Source organism: Meleagris gallopavo, chromosome 8, assembly GCF_905368555.1.
Source record: "Meleagris gallopavo chromosome 8, MGAL_WU_HG_1.1, whole genome shotgun sequence".
NCBI classification, from domain to species: domain Eukaryota; kingdom Metazoa; phylum Chordata; class Aves; order Galliformes; family Phasianidae; genus Meleagris; species Meleagris gallopavo.
In genome coordinates, this window is record NC_139411.1 from 16,456,972 (window position 1) to 16,474,088 (window position 17,117).

The 17,117-nt window shown below is 44.5% G+C and overlaps 1 protein-coding gene across 1 annotated transcript in view; it reads left to right on the forward strand.

Annotated features, from left to right (window-relative positions):
* LOC104911954 (uncharacterized) overlaps window positions 1-17,117 on the forward strand; it is a 314,625-nt gene that overhangs the window by 75,386 nt on the left and 222,122 nt on the right. The window contains exon 3 of the transcript XR_014884837.1: window positions 13,642-13,801. The gene's annotated coding sequence lies outside the window, so the exon portion shown is untranslated. The remainder of the gene's footprint in view (window positions 1-13,641; window positions 13,802-17,117) is intronic.

Below are 17,117 nucleotides of genomic sequence, written 5' to 3' on the forward strand. Positions count from 1 at the left end.
AAGAGTAACTCAGCACCGAGATCTGTGACAATTAGACCTTTAAAGGCTTTTTACATCTGGACATTGGTCTCTTGTGGCATGCTTTTATATCTGCAGAGTAGAAATGCTCAGACTTCCTTACAGATGGAGAACTCTCAGATGCCTGTGGATGGACACGTAGAGAAAATGCTTTGGCTACCATATCCCAGAGATTCCTGTATATGACAGTGATGGTAGTAAAACCTTTTCCTCCAAATATAAGGTTCCAATTGGAAGCAGACTGAAGAGGGTTGTGATGAGAACTCATATGCTCCTGAAAGGACTGTTCAGGCAAAACAGGCCATTTTGTACAATGCCAGGTTTGGTTTTATTTATTGATTTGTTTGCTAGTGACCTGAACAAAGGGAATGGGAACCTGTACGTGTAACAGGGGTAGGTATGATGATCGAGTCCAAGAAAAAATGGCAAGGAACTTCTGAGGGACCTGACAAAAGTAGATGAATATGTAGGACTGAATATAGATTTACACAGGGAAGGAATCCTGAAATCATGCACTCTGCCTTCCTGAGTCCCTTGTTGTGGCAGAAGTGATAAAGAGAGTAAGAGTTCATTATATCCAGTAACTAATCACTGGCAGTTAAAACTGTGGGCTGTATTTTTCATTTGAATTTGTCTGCTTTTTAACTTCCAGCCACTCTTTCTTGTTTCTCTGCTAGATTGAAAAGCTCTCTTGAACCTTGTTCATACTCAGTTCTATGTTGGATTTGGTGCAAGATAATGCACATCAAAAGAAATTGTTTGCATTTCTTGTGTGCCTTATGCTGTCAACTCAGGAAAATAAAGCTAGGTGTCACTGTGACCAGCTCAACAAACATGAGTACTCAGAGTGTCCTCAACCACCCTTTCTTGTCCTGCTGCCATTTTCCCTTCCACAAAGGCGATGTGCAGTGACCTGACTATGAGCAGTGATGAAGCTCTAGGGAAGAGGCTGGGATTTTAATGAGAGGAGTGGGGTGAGTGTTTATATTACAGTAGTGATGAAAAGCTCTCATGAGATCAGAGCCCTTGTCATGATAGGTTTTATGGTTTTTTTGTTTGGTTTTGTTTTTTAAAAAAAGAGAAGGAAAAAAATGCAGATTATATCCCCAGGGATGCATAATCCAAATGCTCTGGGAACTGGAAAGACTGTATCCTCTTATGCATGAGAAGTGGAAATGTGAATACTGAACTACAAGCAGGAGCAGAATGAGGACTGGAGCCCTTACCTCTCAGCACTGGTATTGTAAGAGCCTTCTGCACACTGAATGACTCTTTAAATTGATTGTGCTATACGAAGGAGACCGAGTGATTTTTTTCATACCCCATCTCACTCCCGTGAGTGAGTGCGTGTAGCTGTGGTGAACAAAATCTAAATAGTGATACTAATAAATGTTGGAGCTAAAAGACCCCTCTCTCTTGTGCAGGGAATTTTCAAGTGCTTAAATTTAGCTCTTTCCAGGCACAGTATCTGGTCAGACATTTGGTCAAGATGCTTAGCCTGGGCATCCAAAAATACTGCCTCCAGGAGAACGGCTTTTGTTCTACTTCTCTGTCTAAAGGCACGTTGGGTTTTGTTGTTTATTTGTTTTTGCTTCAAGCAAAAGCTTTGAAAATCTCTGGTAAATCGTAGGTATAAGAAAAAAAGGTGAAAATTACAAAACTCTGACATATCAATGGAAAGCTGTGTGCCCTGACTCTGTTCTACTGTCTTTCCCTTTTCATTTTACACTTTCACTCCTATATCTGATTTAACCTTTGTTCTTTGGTTATGAAATCATCACTGACCTCCTCTCTGTGCCACCAGCTGCCATCTTTGTCTATAGCACCAGGCTGTCTCTATCCCACGTACCCTGCTAGGCTATCCCTTCCAGCACAGGGATCCTTTCATCTTCATTCAGTAGTGGGAAAGCCAAGACTTGGAAGGGTACAGGGTCTTGGTCAGGGCCACCTCACAAGTCTTCAGCACAGCTTGGTTCCTCCAGCTCCGAATGCTCCTCAGTCGCCTAGGAGCTGGATATCCTTCCTCTTGATTTTCAGTGAGATTCTTTTACATAGAAAATATCCACCTTCCTACCTAATAACGTTAAGGCCTGAAGAGGGAACATTTCCTCACAGCTCCTGCCCTTGGCAGATTTGTGCCTCCGCGGGTGGGAGATGCATGCTCCTGGAAGCATGGCTGGGGTCCCTGAGACCTGGCCTGTGGGCTGCTGCCTGAGCTCTCTAGGGAGAGAGGCCCTGCTGCAGGGTGCCGTGGGACCGGCGCTGGTGGCAGAAGCGTGGCCATGGCTGAGCCTGCCGGGCAGGGCAGAGCACGACAGCGTCCCCTCACCACAGGACAGACTGTGCTGGCACCTGCAGGGAGGCTGGGCTGGCTCTCGTTTGCTATTCCCTGCACACACTCAGGGAGTCTCGTGCACTAAGTGACATCAAGGCTCATTATTTTCATCAGATGCCACATTTGTAACCTGTTACCGAGTAAATTGTGATAAAATAGACTGGAGCAGCCCAGGGTCTGACTGTGTACTGAGATGGCTGCTGTGAGTGTGGCAGACAGGCACGGAGCCTTGCAGGGCTGCTGGCTCCAGCACTGTAATGGAACAGGGAGCCTCGTGTTAGCAGGAGGCTGGACCAGGAGGCACGTATGATGCGCTCACGTGTTTTGACAAACCACATGCTTGGGATGAAGGGGAGAGGAGACCCTTCCAATGTCTATGGGAGGCAGCTCTATATTTACCTGTTTCTTTCCTTCTTGTCATTGGGTAAATTGAGATATGGGGAAAGAAAAATGACTCATCCAATGTCACATAGTAAATGGCAACTTTATCTCCTGGCTCTCCATCCTGTGCTTGAGTGGTCCCTCTAACGTTGTAGAGTAGGCGGCAGCAGGGCAGCAGTTTTCACATTTCTTGCCCCCATGTCAGAGTCCAGCTGACATGTGTGACCTGCTGTGTTGTCTCTCTTTGGAGGTTCTCAAGGCTGTTTGGAACATCCTGATTTTTGAAGGGGGTCTAAATTTGTTTCCAAGCTAGGAGACACCAACTCTATTTTAGTAGCGTCTCGCTTCCTTTCCAAGCTTCTCTTATCCCTGCAGTTGTAGACACGTTTGATCCAACAGTATATCATGAAGCAAGATTAGATATTTTCTTCAGTTTGTATGTGGAAGATCTGAGGAAATGAGAAGGCAAGGAATTTCTAGCAGGACACATCTGTGTCTTTGAATCAGAGGGTTGAGAGCAGGCGCCTTCCCCTGAGACGTCTATTCTCTGCTTCTGACATACACTGAATACCTGCTTGTGGGTTTAAGGAGCAAATGGAGCTTACAGGAGAGCTCAGAGCTCTGGGTGCTGTGTGTATATGTAACCACACTCCATAGCATATATTAACATAGGCTTCCAAATAATTCTTTCACAGGATTAATAAATGCTAAATAGAAAATACAAGGACGGTTTAGACACCAGTAGTGCATGTTTCTGGTGCCACAGCTGAACGTGCTGGAGATGGTTATAAATGATGGCTTAACTATAAGGATTCTTAGGAATTTTAATACATCAAAAAATGTGCTGAGATGTAAAACAAGAATGGTTTTTGAAAAGTTTTGATTGAAATGAAAGAAGCTATTTGAGGGCAATATAAATACTTCACTTTGGCAAACTCCAGTGATGTGTTTTTTAGGGGCTTTCTGTATTCTGATCAAAAGAAAGACAATGTTGCAGTGAAAACGTTTTCAATGAAAATGCAAACAAGAAAAATGTTATATCAGGAAAAAAAAATTTCCAGATGTGTAGAGTTTACAAATATCTCTGATGTGGTGAAACTATGAAATATTTTACTGATACCAAAGGTAAATTTTTTAAGGAAAGTGTGCATGAGCCTTTTTTTCCCCCTAGCTTTAGGTGTACTCACCTACCAGCTGGTGACCAGCTCTTTACTGCAGCGCTCCTTTAACGCTTACCGATCCCTTATAAATATAATAAAGTGTGCGCTTTACTCTCTGCCCCAAAGGTCTTACAATTTAAATTGGCAGTTCAGAGAAGTTATCTCCCTGTTTCAGGAACTGGAGCATAGCGGGATCAGTGATTTGCTCAAGGTGACATGGAATTGTAAAGACGGGCACCAGCTCATTCCCCTGTCGGGACGCGATCTGTGCCCCGAGTCACCCCTCGTGCTGGGAGCCCTGTGGGCTGGGAGCCGGCCTGCGGCAGGAGCCGGCCGCGGCTGGGGGCCCGTGTGGCCGGGCATCTCTGCTGCAGCTGTCACTGCTCTTTGCTGACAGTTGCTGGAATCCATGCTGCCTGCTTTTATGGTGCTAATTAATCTCTTGTAATTAATGAAATCCTTTTACCTCACGTTCCTCCCATTTCTTTCCTCTTTGCCTCTCTTCACCTTACGCAGCTGAAACCTACGGTCCTCCTTGAGCGGGGCCTGATAAAATCTCCAGCCTTTCAGCATCGCTGTGCGCTCCGCTGCGGCAGCACTGGTGCCTCCATCTGCTTTTCTCCTTTGGTGCGGTAGCAGCTTAATCTTCATGGCCTGTTATCTTTGAAGCACACTTGATTTCTCCCAAGAAAAACAGCTCAGCGTTTTAGTACCCGCTGCTTTCCCTCTTAGCAAAGTGCACATCATTGCTGTTTAACCGTGGCCTCACAGGCTCTGAGTGTGGAATGGCATTCCTTTGGATAGACTTGATTGGGACAGCACATTCAGACAGCACTGTTTGTACGTGTCTTTGCTCTCCAGGACTAAGCAGTAATTCTGTCCCCTAACTTCTACTTAAAATGTTTTTTCTCTCCTCCTCAAGGGGCAGAGTCTATTCTATGGAACTTGTCATTCTGTGATAGGTAATTTGAGCAGAAAACAGGCTCGAGTGGTGCCTCTGGATGTACCCATCCTGTCCAGCCCCTGTGAGTTATCATATCTGGCATTCCTGAAAGAGCAGCAATAGAGCCCTGCTTCATGAACAGTACACAACACAGTGGAAATCTAGTCCTGAAGGATGCTTAGTTCAGTCCCGCTTCTGTCACCATGTCACCACTTGCCTGAGGGGTAATAAAAGTTGAGGGAGCCAAGCTATGAGCACTACAAGGATAGGTCTCCATACCTCTGCATGTTCAGCAGCTAACGACAGTGTATTTTCCCTGGTGCAGACTGGGCCAGATACATTGCTCTCTTTGTGAGACTTCTTCAGCAGTTTCTTTCCTGCTCTGAAGATAGGAGTTTGCAGTGCCTCTCCTCCATCTGTATGGCTGATTTACATACAGAAGGGTGATCAGCTGTGGGAAGAACAGCCTAGCGGATCAAATACTAAGTGACATTAAATGGCATACAAGTGACATTACTTCGATTCTCTGCTGAGCTATGAGCTGCTGTGTAACAGTGCACACAGTAATTAATTCCTATGCCTCTGCTCCCCAGCTGTAAAATGGGCCTTTCTCTGTGTTTCTGGGAAGTCCTTCATCAGCCTGAGGTCAACCACAGCAATGCCTGCACAGAGCTTGGAAACTGCTGGTGAGGCCCATTCAGACGTGCCCTTAGAAAGTTGCCAGGAAGGCAATTACTGTGGTCAGGAGGAATTGTATCATGCCTTGTTTGTATGGCAGAGGTGCATGTGGACACTATAGTTACTTCCACTTTTCTGCTCATCTCCACCTCTTTGAGTGAGAACACACAGTCCAGTGGAAGGGAGAGTGGCAGACCAGCTCCTTAGCATGATATACTGATCTAGGCATACAAATTGGTAGAGGGCAATATATTGACATTGGAAAAACTTTCATGGATGATATTGTAGTTTATTGTTTATTCAAAGAGGGAGAAAGAAGTATGCTTTATGGAGTGGTGGTAGGGAAATTGCTCTGTCTCACTGAGCATATGTTTACTCACTGGGATTCTCACTTTGCTCACAATGGTGTTAATCAATAAGTATTCTGTTAAACTAGACTAAAGGAATTTTTGCCATGTTTGCCTGTGTGTTCAGGCAAAATCGAGGCACTGGTGTAACTCTGAGTCACTGTTACCCACACTGAGTCACTGTTACCCACAAACTGAATGCTTTATGAAAGGTATATGCCTTCTAGCTTTATAGGGCCAGATTCTGCTACTGGTTGTGCTGATGTAAATCATAGGTGGTCCCCAGCGGGTCAGGAATAAAATTCAACAGGCTGAACAAATCCTGACTGAATACGTAGAATTATCTCAGAAAGATGGGAGCAACACAAGGACCATACAGGCTTAGCAAAAGGCCTCATCTTCCTCATCTGGCTGCATGCAAAAGGCCTACCCTGCTTTGGCTCTGTCTCAGCTCAGAGGCAGGCCCCTAGCGCTCCTTGCACAGATCTTTGCTTCTGGATTGGAGAGGACCACAGCTGAGCTGTGGTGCACAGAGCTTTCCCCCCAAAGGGCAATCCCTTCTGCCCTTGGAAGGAGGACTGCTGTGGAGCAGTGTCTGCTCTCATGCCCCGCTGTGCTGATGAACACGTAACGTAGGCTGTGAGCTGCGGGGTCTGCATTGGCACCACACACCGTGCTGAGCTGCAATGCAATGGGAGCTGGGGCAGCTTCTGGCCTGGGATCGGGTGTCAAGGAGAGGCAGTGGGGGGTGAGAAGTGCCAGGAATGCTGCTTCCCAGCTGGCTCTGGAAACAGGTCATGTTGGTGTCCGTCCACACTCAGATTAATTATTCAAGTGCTCTTTGAAAGCACACATCATGCAGAAGGCGAAGACAGCTTGGCTTCACCTGCTGGAAAACAAGCACTCCTAAGCTCCAGGGCCAAAGCAGGGCTCCTGCTGTACGCACTGCCTGCAGCTCCTGCTCCCTTTGTGGCAGCAGGTCTCTGCTGCACCAAGCCTTTCACTTACAGGCCTGGACTGTGTGGGCCTTCCTCCCTTTCAGGATTCAGGATGTTGTTTGCATCCCGGGCTGGTCATGTAGAAAGTGGTACATGAAGGACAACCACTGAGTGCACTCTGGGCAGTGTTGAATGCATATCACTGGGAAGCGCATTCTACTAAGTTTGAAAGAAGAAAATAAGATAACATAAGCTTGAGATTTCCAGGACAAGGGCAGTGTGTGCCACGCAGCATCTTCAAGCAGGAAGAAGGCTGTGCAACTGTTGGTGACGGTGGCCTGTGCCCACCAGTCTCCCCCTGATCCTTCTCCCATGAATTGTCATCAGCTGTAGCACAGGATGCCTGATGGGCAATGAAGCAGTGTAGTAATTTCAGGTTGAGAACTGAGAGCTGTTGGTTTGTTGTCTTTGAGCTCAGAGAGGTAAGTAGCTATGTACTGCCAGGAGGTGATGCTTTGGGAAAGAAACATGCATAGGAGGGGACAGCGCAAACATTGACTGCTCTGCAGGTTCACAGCAGAACTGCAGTGCAGGGACTCGCTGAGTTCTCTGGCCTGCAGCTGAGGACAGAGTGTGGCACAACCTTGTTACAGCAGAACACAGGGCCATTCTGCAAGACCAAAATATCCTTCTGTTCTACAGAACACGTTTTATCTTTATTAACTGTCTCATTCAACAGCAAAGGCAATCAGCAGCTCCCTAACAGTCTGTCCCAAGACAAAAGTAAATTTTCTGACCTGATTATTCTTAGGACCTCTGTATCAAAACTATTTCATATCTGATTTATTCTTTCTTCTGTGCTCTGTGAAGGTGTAGATTATTTCTGGCACCAAGTAGGAATATTTAAAAATATTTATCTGTTATTATAGTTTTTTTATAGAATGGCCTCAGAGTCTGAGTGCCCTCAGCATTACTTTTGGTATCTGGGCACTGGGGGCTCCTGTTCCAAAGCAGTTATAATACGGTGAAAGTTATGATAATCTAGTATACAAGCTGTAATTTGAGAGAATTAGCCTGTAATGTGATTTCCATTCTGAGTATCTGAAACAGGAGCTTTTTAAAAGAAAAAATGATAATTATATACTGAAGTTTCACTTTTTAAATTCATTATTTTCTCCATCATTTTTTCAGGTAGATTGTAAGAATAAAGCAAATAGAACTAGCAGTGATCTCTGGGGTTATCAAGTCTGTTATTTTCCACTGTGAAAATGGCTTCTCTGGCCAAGTGCTGCACTGTAATGACTACAGACAGTGCAGGGAGCAGCTCCTGCTTCTTTGTCTGTACCCCGAGTTGGGGTACAGGTATTGCCCGCACACGTCCCAGGGGTCAGCTGTACACATCTGTGCCTCTGTGTGTTGCACACTGGCTAAAACATGGGATTCTCTTCCTCTTCTCATGTGAAAGTAAAGAACAGAAAACATTTTCCATCTAAATTTCTGTATGAAATAGTGGTTAGTAATATAAAATGAATGCAAACAGGCTCCTTAAAGCCTGATTGAGAAATGCTTGGAAGGGCTGTGTAAGGTCCCATGTGGTTAGAATAGTCCTTTGTCAGCTGAGTTTCTTCATCAGGCTCTGTCTTCCACAGCACGCTGAGATTTATCAGTTACTGAGTAAGTACTGGGAGAAAGGGGTCGTAAATATAGATGCAGATAGATACATAAATACAGGCTGTCACTGGATCAGGTGTTCACTTTGAGCCTTTTGATGTTCCAAATGCACTCTTCAGAGGTCTTGTTAGGTCTTGAACACAGAACAGGATCTTCCCGCACTAAGTGAAGCATCTCTCTTCTGAGGAAACCAGCACAGGTTCTGGAAGGCTCACAGGAGGAGTGGAAGCCAGTGGTTGTGGAGCTGTGACAGCATCAGGCTGCTCCAGGCTCAGGGAAGCTGTCTGGTGAGGCTTTGACTGGTAGCTCCAACGTGGCAGGGCGCACTGGTAGTTTGTCACGGCAGCCTATAGCTGTGACCAGAATTTCTCTTAGAAAATTGAAAGGTGTGTCTGACCTGCTAACTTGTCCTGCCCTGGGTTTGCTGTGGCACAGGGCAACACAAGGATTTCATGCCTTACAGCAGACCATGCTGGGGCTGGGAAAGGTGAAGGCAATGGATTTTCAGCAAGATGGAACTGCAGTGTTTCCCCCCATTCAGGCTGTTGTTGCCATTTGTGTGTCCCTGGTGCACTGATCAGCATGGGGGGACAGACATACAGAGACCCCTCTGCAGAAGAAATGTACTTAAGCCCCTTATTTAAACATTCCCAAAAGCTGAAAAATCTAGTCCGGGAACCCAAAATTTTGAAGCACAACTCATCTTCAGGCACTGGAGCAGATAACATGTACTGGAAGTGGTCAGACACCACGGTTTTGCTGGGTGCTGCTGATCTAGTAAGAAGATGAGAAGTAATGGCCTTAAGTAGGGCCAGGAGAAGTTCAGGTTGGGTACTGGAATATTTCTTCTCAGAAAGTGGCAGTGCGCTGGCACAGGCTGCCCACGGAGGTGTTCAAGAAAAGAACAGACATGGCACTGAAGGACGTGGTGAGTGGGCATGGTGGGGTGGGTTGGTGTTGGACTAGATGGTCTCAGAGCTCTTTTCCAACGTTAATGACTGTGAATCAGGTGTGGAGGGAAGGGGTCTCTTTTCACTGTGCTGTTTGGATCATCCATGCCAGCACGACATCACTGCCAGGATTTCTTTGTGTTCTTGAGCTTTTACGTGGAGGATTGGGAAATACTGGGAAATATATGTTTTACTGAATTACTCCAGAAAGCATCTGACTGCTTTCCAACCAGTAGGAGAATGTGAAAAGCAGCCCGTGCCTCACTTGTTCATCTCTGCCAAATGGTGGGGACATAATTCTGTTTCTTGCTTAAATGTGGAGATGTATCTTGAGGCCTGGCTTCATGTTTTTTTCTCAAGGGGAAATGAATGTTTTCAAGTCCTAAACACACAGCAGGGTGGAAAGGGCATGACAAAGAAGCTAGACAAAAAGATTTAGAAATAGTTCAACTGTGGTTGATCCTGCCTTGGCAGGGATGTGGTCTGGATGGTCTTGATGATTTCCTACAGTCCTCTCCAGCCTTATTTTCTTTGGTTCTACAAAAGGACAGAATAATTATTTCTGTTACTATGGAGCACTTCAGGAGCGCTCCTCAGAGATCAGGATTGGGCGTTGCCTGGTGCTGTACTGGCACGGAGGAGAAAGATGGTCCTGCCCTCAGAGAGCTCTCAGCTATGAGTCAAGCAGCAGTGGATAGCAAAGACAGCTGAGGGAATAGAGCGCGGAGCAGTGAGACGCTATTGATCAGCAGGATAGGCAGTACTCATAATACATCAGCAGCCTAACTGCTGTCAGATTTTTGCAGGCATCATGGCTAAGGAGAATGTGAAGGAGGATAATGAGGAAGCTTTGCAAATGAAATCTCCAGGCTCCCACCACCTCTGCTCTGGAGCCGGGCAGTGGCAGGATGATGGTTTGCTCCCACTTGTGCAGTTCTTGCTGCCCCGCCTGCCGCTGCCCACTCGTGCTGAGGGCAGAGGTGTTGCTCCTGCAAACTTGCTTCAGGCTGTGTCGTAGCGGGGTGGCAGAGGCAGAACCGCGATGCGGCCCGCTGTCCCACATGCTGAGGGACCTCCTCCGGTGACAAGAAGTAAAGTTGATGAGTCTGTATCGAGACAGTGAAGTGACCCCCGTGCTGCTCCACATAATTAATAAATAAAGCACTGGGGGAGTTTTTGCCATGCCGGCTGCTATGACAGGGCTGTCTACGGTGCACTTAAGCATTAAATGACCAATTTCTGTCAGACTAACTTCCCAAGCCTCTCTCTCTCTCTCTCTCTCTCTCACAAAGCTAGCTTCCTCGCTCCCTGCACTTGGAGTTTTTCAGCAACTGATGGCTCCTGGTTCATTTCTGTGGAATTAATTGGTCCCTGAATGAATTCTGTTGACAGGGCAATTTATCATGTGTTTGGGTTGACAGTGTTGGATACCGGTAAAGGGGGGGAGTGGTGTGCGAGTGGGATGAGGGGCGATGGACAAGGTGGGGGTGGGTGGGAGGAAGAAGAGGAGGAGAAGAAAGAGGAGGTGGAGGAGGAGATTGTTTAAAAAAATAAAATGAGAGAGAGGTTAAACTCTGTTCCTCCTTGACTCCCTGTGGTCCAACTCAGTGCAGTGACTCGCTCACAAGGGGATGGGAAGAAGTGGAAGGGAGGCAGGGAATGCTGCTTCTCTTGTGACAGGACTCAGGAGGCTGCTTTTCCACAATTTGCACCATGGCTTGGGGGAAAAATGACTTGAGAAAAAGCAAGTAGTTTTGTGTTATCTCTGGGGCTCAGCCTCAAGCCTCCATATGTATTGCCTGAATCCCTACTTTGCTCTCATAACAGAATGGGTTGGAAGCTCAGAACAGATCCAGTTAACCCCCAGCATGCTGATAGATGCCCCAGCACTGTTTCAGCAGGTGCTGAATGGCATTCAGCATCTTACAGTGTGCATTGGTTCCGCTGGTCGGGGATAGCCAAGGAGTCATATCCTGTAGAAAGACATCAGCAATTTGGGTCCTCAGTTTCCCTCACTGTGGATCAGAAGGGGATGCCTGATCCCACGTGTGGCTGTGAGAGCCTCAAATTACATCATTTCACATTTTCCAAGGTGGAAACCATGAAGGACTTCCTGATATAATTAAAATTACGTTGTAACTGCATTGCCATTGAAATGTTGTGACCCTGGTTTATGGATTTAGTTCTTAGCATGTTCTAGATGCTGACTAGATCTAGTGCTGAGTGGGAGCAGGCAGAGTGAGAAATGTAGGAAGCAGGAAGGTGGCACAGATAAACTTCAGAGGAGAATTTGAGAGACACTGTAGGACCCCTGCAAGTCGGAAAGCCAGTTATAGTTACAGCACTAGAAGGAAACGTACAGGAAAAGATAACCATGTAAAGATGTCATGGGTAAAGAAAAGACTTATTTTAAAATACTTTCATTATCCTTCTCTTGGTATGGCTACTCCAAGGAAATGGTGCGGGCAACTCCTTCTGAAGGCTTTTGCAACAGGGTTCCATTGCAGTTAAACAGGTCAATAAATCCGTGACTCATCTGTAGTGCAGAGAATCCAATCTAGAAATAGTTCCATTGGAACTGAGAGGATCTAGAACAACAGTCATGACTTCAGATAGCTTTCTATGGAGGAAGTGCATGAATGTGACTATTTTTGTTAAGAGATCCTAAAGTATAAGCTGTTTAAAGTGAAGACCAGCATTTTGCTGTAGTTTGGTAAGGCAAAAAACAAAAATGTACACAGAAACTAACACAGATTGTCAACGGTGGCAAGAATACCCAAGCAGTGACTTTTCTGCCCAGAGGTCAAGCAAACAGATAGACTTAAATCAGAGATCCTGGGAGATGTATGCAGTGCCTGGAAAAGAGTAGTCTGAATTGGGGATTCTATGAAACGAGATTCCAGTTAGCTAAATCCCACAGAGCAGAAGCATTCTTGATTGCTGATAAGAAGGAGCTTGCATGGGAGTTAAAAGTCTTTTTTATAAAGAATAAGACATAAAGTCTAGATACACATTAATTGTAAAGTGCATTTTTTCTCAATACAAACAAGATTAGCAATGTTATAGCTTATAGGTGCCAGGATGAAGAATATAAGGGTTGGTAGTGAAGGCTCTGCAGCCTGGTATACACAGATCCAAAGCAGCTGTGCTTGATAGTAGGTATATTCAACCAGAAATAACGTGTTGTGTTTTCAGCAGTGCAGGTAATCACCTGTCAAAATATTTTAGCTCAGGTTCGGTATATTTTCCAGCACTAGAACCTTTATATATACTAGTGAATGTTCCTCTGAAACAGATTCCCCAGCTCAATCCCAGCTACAGAACCTACAGTAGGAATTAATTCAGAGCAGCCCTATGGGTATCTCATATCAGAGGCCAGACAAGATGATCACAGTGTGCTAGGAGTCTCCTCTGGGGTAGCTGTGGCAATGAACTTGAAAACAGCTATCTTAAAAGTCAATGCCTGAATCCAGCTTCACTTATACACAGTTTACACGAGTGTAGCTCTTCTGGCTTCAGACTTCTGATTGACAGTAGTGGATACAGAAGGCAAATCAAGCTATGAGAAAAGTGATTATGATCAGGCTGTCCTGAGCCAGTCAGGTGAACATGACACAGGACACATTAATAGAGCAAATGAGCGTGTTTCACTTGTGTTGCTGAGCCTCTGGGACAGAAACAGAGAAGTTTTCATAGGATACAGCAGCAAGATAGACTTGATGGCAAGATAGACAACTTAAAAATTAATCAACATAACAAGCTTCTTCAGCATTTATCAGAATATAGGCCACACACACAGGCTGATTTCTCACTTTGAATGCTAAATCTGTGGATTTAAGAACATGGGGTTTGTAAGAGTGGGTCAGGCTCATGGTTTGTAAGGTCTATGATCTCTAGCAGTAGTCTCAACAGATTCTTAAAAGGAAGGCAGAAGAACTACACAATGGGTAGATGTAGGAGGAATCTGCAGTTTATTGGGAGCTCAAGCAGCTTGCAGTTGGCTTAATCCCAGAAATCCTAATATCTTTCCAGAATGCTTGTTGAATGCTAAGCTGTAATGTTTGTTTTTTTTTTTTTCTGGAATCTTGGTGACTTCCTGTGGTTATAAATTCAGCTGGTCAAAATAAAAGCTATTGGGGAAAAATTTTAATCAGCTTTGAATTTGCTGCTTCGTAATCTAATCAAGTGTCTTCTTTTGCTTGTATTCTTGTGACCTACAGGTTATGGTTCTGTTAAGGAAGCCTCTGGCGTGGCTGTAGGGGAATGTTCAGGAACCATTGTGATGAATTCCAATTAAGAGTCTTCCTGACACCAGGGGCTGCAGAAGTCAAAGAATGCCCTGAGCAGCACAGCAACAGTCTGCGCGGAGCACAGATAAAGGTAAGAAAATGGCATAATTGTGAAACAGAACAGAACATTCATGAAGACGTAAAAGGGCTTTGAATTTGGAAGAATCTCCAAATGAATTGCTCAGCTAAGATTACTGCCTGGAGCCCAAAAGAACGTGGTAAAGATTGTTGTATGCTTGACATGGAAAATAGTGGAATGATAAAAATACTTTACCCTGTTTTGAATTGATTAATCTGGAACGGACGTTTGTAGAAAGTTGTAGATTGTGATCATGAAAAAGAATTTTTTATAGTTACATGAGAATTGTAAGGAAGATTTATGGTTTGATCAATGAGATCAAAGAGATTCCTGAGAATTTTTGCTGCGCTCCTGATTCCAGTTGAAGCTGTGGAAAGTCTGTTGCTCCTAAAGATTCTTACATGTGTTCTAAGGTAACACCAGTACCCGATCTTGGAAGAGAAGCAGGAATCCTCAGTATGTTGGGGAGATGGTGCTAATCTACATAGCAACTTGTCTTTACCTGGTTCTATGTATTGCTGGTTAAAGGAAATTCTGAGGACTGACCTCCCAGCCAACTGGATACTTAAACAGAGTTGGCCAATTTTCTCTTTGCAGAGGGAAGAATTTGCAGTTGGTCTTTTTCTTTTAACATGACAGAAGTAACTTGTCATAAGTTATTGTGGCATTAACTGAGCTAAACCAGAGCTCTCCACTGAGTCTGAGGGACTTGAGCAGATAAATATCCACGTGGCTGTAGTATTGAGAAAATGTGGTACTCTTGGACAGAAAGTTAAAATGTCTTTGCTAGAGCTGAGTGCTGTAGATGACTACATCCAGTTGGTTACTGTCAGTATCATGCATTATCAAACACTGGGGGAATGCTGGAATTCAATAGCAGAGACTGCTGTGAGTAGTAATTTACTACTTTTGAGAGCCTGAAGCTCTCGAAGTACCATCTTTGTTCTAGGAATGGAATATCCTCCACAGAGGAGGTATGGGTCATGATGCAAAAAGGTGATACGTGATGCTTTTGTTTTCAGACTCTCTTACTCAAACCCACGTTCTTCTCTCTTTGACCCCTTCAGTCTGGGCTGTAGTTTAGGTGAATTGTTTACCACCGTTCCCAAATATTCTGATGTCATTTGTTCTCAGCCTCAGTTTGTGAATGCAAATAGGTCTCAGAGCATATAAAAATATTGTTGATTTTTTGCTTTCGCTGTATCAGACAAACAAAATACATATGAAGAGGAAAAACACATGAATAAACAAACAGTAATGGATCACAACAGACAATCCGTACCCAAAGATAAAAAATAGATACAGAGCAATATTGGAGATACTGATAAAGAGACCGCCTGGTTTCCATAATCAAAGGCTGTTTTAAGTGCCTCTTGTTTTTGCTTCCACTCTGCTTCCCCTCTTTTTTACGGGGAATTACTTAGTGGAATCTTGACCTGGAGCAGGATTTTCTGGGAAATTAGTAATAACAGAGAAGTTACCTCTAAGGAAAGTACATTTGATATCACCAGGATGTTTCCCATGAGTGGTAATTTGTGGCCTTTTCCAAGAAAATGTTTTCTGTTTATGATGTATTTTGTTGTAGCAATTAGGGGCCAAGCCCCTTGTTGGGGACCAGCAAGCTGCTACCTCACCAGCTCTACAAAAACAAAACAGTAAAAGAATTCCTGTTACAGGCAGTAATAACCTAAATCTAACACAAGTGATCACCTGATACACACAGATAGGGAATGCAGTGAAATAGTTGGGAAAGGGATAGAACTGAAGTCCTTCCTGATTTATAGTAAAACTTAAAGGTAAAAATAGTGACCTATGCATGCGTACATACCAGGTTCAAATTTGGAGCCCTTAAGGACTAGTCACAGATGTGGAAAGAGAGCTTCTGAAATGTTCTGACAAAGGTGAAACTAAGGGACAAAATACAGTTCAGAAGATGGGCTGGTTTCTCAATGATTTCTGGCCAGTAAGTCCTCAAAGCAGAATACTGACCTGGGAATAAATCATGGAAAGAAATTGCACTCCAATCCTGAGTACATCTGCAAAAAGAAGAAATAGCTCATGAACTGGGAAAGCACTAGGCTGTCAGTGATTTGGGGAAGTTGTGCTTTTGTTCAGATCCCTGAATACAGATTACTTTTTAGAGAGCTCCTTCTGGGAATCTTGGCCAAGCCTCTCCCTGTATTAACAGCTTATGACCTTTCTTTGGGCTGTCAGTGTGCTTCTGTGAGCTGTCTGTCAGGTCTTGCTTTCCACTGTGTGATAGCCTGAAGTTTCTCTTAGGTTTTGTCGCAGCATTTTCAGTGGATTTGCTTAGACTTTCTTTACATTTTGTGCAAGCATTCCCCTGCTGTAAAAGGACGCAGCAAGTAGAAAACCTGTTTTGATGATTCATTATCTTTCATTTATTTCCTCCAGGATGTGCCAGACCTTTCAAAGCATGTCAGTAAGGTGGGTATGAGAAAACACCTCTCGTCCCGTCTAGGAACATGAGCACCCTTCTGCTGGGCTGATAGTGAACGTCCCTCTTTGCTTTTCTTCATGTCTCCATAGAGGAGGATCTCTGACGAGACCGAGGGGTCGTCCTCATTCTGTCAATGATCAGATGAGCAGCACTGAATGAGTCACTTCCCCTCGCTATTTTGTCTAATTATAAGTAGGTTGGTCAGGACAGGAATGATGTCTTAGTTTGCACAGTATGCAACACGTGGACTCTTTTTCTCAGTATTTCTAGATAATCTTGTAATATGGTTCATAATGACAGTGCCTAAGGCCTGTAGAGTTTCCTTCCACGACTGCAGCCTGTGGCTGTACCACTCTGTGTGTACATTCAGCACCCCTGAAGCTGCCTGCTAGTAGCAGTATTTCGGCAGTTTTGTCACAGTCCTAAGCAGCAATGTACAGATCAGAATATGATCTTAGCCCAGCAGAGGTGTACATGTATGCCAACAAGTGTAATCTGGTCAGTGTTTTATTGCATGGAAACCAGTACTTTGTATACCCGGTTTGGCAAGTCTTAAACACTCAGGAAGCAGCACATGCTATCCCCCACCTGTAAGAATAACGCAGGGAGCTTAGATGTCATTAAGAGTTCTCTGGTTTTTTGTCTTGTCTGTTTAAGCCTGTACTTGAAATTGGTTGGTGAAACCAATGAACTCACAACTGTTTAAGAAGGCTGAGATTTTCATCTTGTATCATATATATTTAACTGGAGCAAAAGCACAAAATTTTCACCGCTGGGAGAATTGTGAGAATCGGTAATGTACCAGTCTGGTTTAAAAGGAACTGTCTGCTTGCTGCACTGCCTAGAGAATTACACTGATATCTGCAA